Source organism: Perissodus microlepis, chromosome 18 (assembly GCF_051167445.1).
Source record: "Perissodus microlepis isolate ML-2025 ecotype Zambia chromosome 18, ASM5116744v1, whole genome shotgun sequence".
Taxonomy (NCBI): domain Eukaryota; kingdom Metazoa; phylum Chordata; class Actinopteri; order Cichliformes; family Cichlidae; genus Perissodus; species Perissodus microlepis.
Genome location: NC_140478.1, coordinates 2505157 through 2509800, shown reverse-complemented (window position 1 = coordinate 2509800; position 4644 = coordinate 2505157). Strand labels below are relative to the sequence as shown.

General features: G+C 45.1%; 1 non-coding gene across 1 annotated transcript; it reads right to left on the bottom strand.

Moving 5' to 3' along the window:
- Nucleotides 1-441: 441 nt before the first annotated feature.
- trnai-aau (transfer RNA isoleucine (anticodon AAU)) lies at nucleotides 442-515 on the bottom strand. The gene has a single exon. It is a non-coding gene; the product is annotated as a tRNA-Ile (tRNA).
- Nucleotides 516-4644: the final 4129 nt, after the last annotated feature.

Here is a 4644-nt window from a genome sequence, read left to right as displayed (position 1 = left end):
ATAAGTGGGCCATTGTCAAATCTGTTAAAAAACAGATTCAAGTCGTTTGCCCACCCCCGGCCAGCAGACACTGTGGCTCCTCCATTGTCCTGAGATTTTTTTCATGTTCCTCCAGACTTCTCTGACGTTTTTCTGTTGGAGTTGGTTTTCCATCTTCCTCCTGAAGCACTCCTTGCCTTCTCGGATCTTGTATTTAAGATCCTTTTGGACTTTCTTAAGTTCCTCCTTGTCTCCCGACCAGAAAGCACTCTTCTTCTTGTTCAGCAGGGCCTTCAGTTCTGGGGTGACCCACGGTTTATTGTTTGAGAAACAGTGTATGTTCTTGGTAGGCACAGTGTTCTCAACACAGAAATTAATGTAGTCCGTGACGCAGTGCGTGAGGGCGTTGATGTCCTCACCGTGAGGCTTGCAGAGTTCCTGCCAGTCAAAAGAACGTAACTGTGGCCCGTACGGGGATCGAACCCGCGACCTTGGCGTTATTAGCACCATGCTCTAACCAACTGAGCTAACCGGCCACTTATTTTTATTTCATCTCCTCTGTGCTTTCTTGTAAATTTGGGCTGGAGGACATCAACATTTGCCGCAGATTGTTGAGGAAAAACAAGTGTTTTATTGTGCTCTTCAGTCATTTCATGAATCTGGCAGACAGATATGGCTTTTGCTAATGTTAAATCACTGCCACGCAGTAGCACTTTCCTTAAATTGTCATTGTTGATGCCACAAACTAGTCTGTCTCTTATTAGTGCTTCACTCAGATCACCAAATCTGCAGCTTTTTGCTTTAATCCGTAAATCACATAGGATTCAACAGTCTCACCGGTCCTCTGATTCCGCGTGTTGAACTTGTGTCTTTCCATCGTGACGTTGGTTTGTGGGCTGCACATTTCTCTGAATTTCCTTTTGAGGCACTCAGGATCCGCCTTCGATTCTGCAGGAATGAGGACTCGTCCTCCATCGCCGGGCTCTCTCACTTCTGGCGCGTAAACAAAAGACCGCTCCCGTTCTATAGCTTTGGGGCCTGCTAAGTTGAGCAATATGTAGGCTTGTGTGCGCGCTGGCTTGTCAGAGTGTGTCGCCGCTATAAAAATGTCATATTCTTGCTCAAAAATGCGCCAATTTCAGCAACATTACCATCGAAAACAAGCGGGTCGGGCCTCCTGAATCCTTCCGCCATGTCGGCTGCAGTCCAGAGACAAAAAAAAATGCACCCACAGAATAGACTTGAGACGAAAAAAAATATCGTTAACTACGGAGTACGTGTTCCGTCGCTTCTGACACCATGTTGTATGTTCACCAGTATGATAATGATGAAGCAGTAGATTCAGCTGACGTGGTTTTATTAACCAGCAGAGCAGCAGCGAACTTATAGTTCATATGGTGATTCATGGTTTTCTTTCGTTTTTGATCTAGTGCAGAATATTTTTAAAGTTATCTGCTATAAAATCCCAGGCCAGGAAAATCTCCTTCATGTTTTTCTGTGTTTTATCCTCAGTTACTTTCACACAAAGGCATCTGCTGTGATGCTTACTGTCCTGAGCAGTTATGGACTTGTAACAGCCACTATGGTGTGGTGTCCCTTTAAGACACCCAAGTCGAGGGTTGATGGTGTCATCAGTTTGTGCCACTGCTTTCTCTCTCTGGGATTATGAGGACACGTGCCTGCACGCTTGTGCTTAACGAGGGACGGATTTATGTTTTCTTCTCCAGACCTTTTTTTTGGTTTTGTTTGCAACGCTTGGGTTGTATGAACGCTGGGCGTTATGTTGTTGAGCCGCAGCCGTTCAGCCGGGCTTTTATATGGTTGTTGAAGAAGGCGTATTAAAGAACCACCGTGGATTACCAATACCAGCGTGGGTGTGTGTTCTTCCGACTAGCCTGCTAGGTGTTTTGCCGCCTCCTCTCAACCACACAACACAACCCAACGTTACAGACTTATTGTTCATTATATGTATTTTTGGTAGTGCTGTCCCTCGTCTTCCTGTTTGCAGATGTGTGTGTGTGTGTGTGTGTGGATGCAGGTGTTTCTGCGAACACCTGTTTACAGGCGCCTTCAGGCCTGGTGGGTGTGGCCCTGCTAGGGGACTGGCCACACCTGAAGCCCCTGCCACACGCCTGCTGCTGATCAGGGCTCGTCGGGGGAGCTATTTAGGAGAGTGTTGGAGCTCCCACCGGCGCAGGATCATTGAGTTAGACTCCAAGTCTGTGTGTGTGTGTGTGTGTGTGTGTGTGTGTGTGTGTGTGTGTGTGTGTGTGTGTGTGTGTGTGTGTGAGAGAGAGAGTGTATAGGAAGTGCAGATTGTGTGTGCCCGCGGGGGTCAGTGTTTAACGGCTGCTTCTACTGTTTTCCTGCAGGAGGAACGTGGAGAGGAAGGACAGCAAACACGACAGCGGGGAGCACGAACACGGACGTCTGAGTGGGAAACACACACGGGAGTCTTGGGGAGCAACGGGGATAAACTGTGCATCTATTGTTAACCACACTGTAAATAAATACAGTTTAGTCCTGCATCTTGGGTCCTCCTTCCTCACTTCCCCACGGTTTGCCCTGGCAAACTGTGACACTTACACCTTGGATAAAGTCTTGCAAGTGTCAGCTTTCTTTTTATAGACAAAGAAATATGGAAATGTACTGATGCGTGATCGGAATTATAATATTTCTGAGGCAAAATTTTCACGATTCGAATTGATTCGCGACCTTGTGAATTGGAATCGAATCGATTCTAGCAATCAGTGACGATACCCAGCCCTAGTTTTTAACCTCTTCTCTGTGGAGCCAGCTCCATACACATTCCATGTGACAAACCTTAGCGTCCCACAGTTGTGTGTGTGCAGCTAACGTTGCAGCTCAAATGAGTGAGGAACAAGGAAATACATCAATTGAGTGTAAGAAAGAAACAGAGAAAAACATGTGTGGCGAGAGGCTCCATAAGTCTTATTACGTGCGTGCATATTCATATATATGACACATATAAATGTGTGTCCTCTATGTCTGTGTATGCTGTGAGGCTGTAGTGGATGTGGTGATGTGAATGTGCGTGATCGTGCTGTGCAGTTGTGTAAAAATAGTGGGTGACGTTTGTGACTGTGTAGAAAAACAGGTGATCGGTGCATGAAAGAAATTAGAAGGAGGAAAACCATGGAAAAGGGCAAGCGGAAGGGATGAAAGAGAAAACGTAAACGAAGAAAACTTCGTTTACGTTTTCTCAAAAACGTTGAAGAACACTGTAACTAACGCATTAGCGCTATGGAGACTGACGGGTTTTCTCTATTATGACGTCACGTTGTATTAAAAAGTTGATAAGTTAGATTTATGTTACAGTTTTTTCTGAATGCTTAAACCCTAACTGTGATTCTTACAGCACAATTCCTAAAACTATTAATACTTATAGCAAAACCACTCACTGAGTTTGCAAAACTAAAAGCACAAACACTGCTTTGCACTCAGTTTGCAATTTTGTAACACACACTTTGCAAAACTGTAGGCACAATTCACTGCACAACACTCTTTTTGCAGAACTTTAAACACAACTCAGTGCTTACACTCAATTACCAAATTTCCAACACACTCCTAGCAAAATTATACACATGTATGGCTATCATTAACACTATTTTGCCAACTGTCTGGCACACTTTCACATGTGAAAACTGTTTTAGATAATTAGTCCACTTTGCAATCAGCCTAAGCACTATAAACAGGCCACAGGTAAGCTGTCTATGTGGAGTACAATGGAAGGAGCAGTAAGCGCATAATTGATAATGACACCATCTTTCAAAATATACACAGTGCAAGCATTTCTGCACTAAGTCGTGTACTTGCGCGCCACAGAATAAGAATGAAGCAAATTTACAGAGTTCCTTTCGAGAGAAACACAGAACGTGTAAAGCAACTGCGATATGACTATGTGCAGGTAAGCTAGTGTCATTGGTTCTGAATTTGGAAGTGCATACTGTAGTGCTGTGCTGAATTTGTTTTGTCTTGTCCAGAGAGTGATGGAACTAGAAGCAGATGCAATGGGACATGAGCTACTTTTTGTAGATGAGGCCGGTTTTAACCTCAGTAAAACCAGGAGACGTGGCAGGAACATTATTGGACACCGTGCCATCATCAATGTCCCAGGACAACGTGGTGGTAACATAACCATGTGTGCAGCTATAAGCCAAAATGGTGTTGTTCACCATCATGCAACCATAGGCCCATACAACACTGCACACATTATTGCATTCCTGGACACCTTGCATGACATGCTCACTGTTCAGAGACCAGAGCAGACCCGATATGTCATCATATGGGACAATGTTAGTTTCCATAGGGCTGCTTTGGTCCGCAACTGGTTTACAGACCACCCATCCTTCATGGCACTCAACCTCCCTCCATACTCTCCATTCTTAAATCCCATCGAGGAGTTCTTCTCTGCCTGGCGCTGGAAAGTGTACGACCGTCATCCTCATCAACAGGTAGCCCTTTTACAGGCAATGGAGGAGGCATGTGGAGATATTGACCAGGCATCATGTCAGGCCTGGATACGGCATTCAAGGAGATATTTTCCCCGGTGCCTTGGACTGGAGGATATCGCATGCGATGTGGACGAAATTTTGTGGCCGGACCCAGAAAGACGACATGATGTAGGCTGATTGTCTTTTTTTT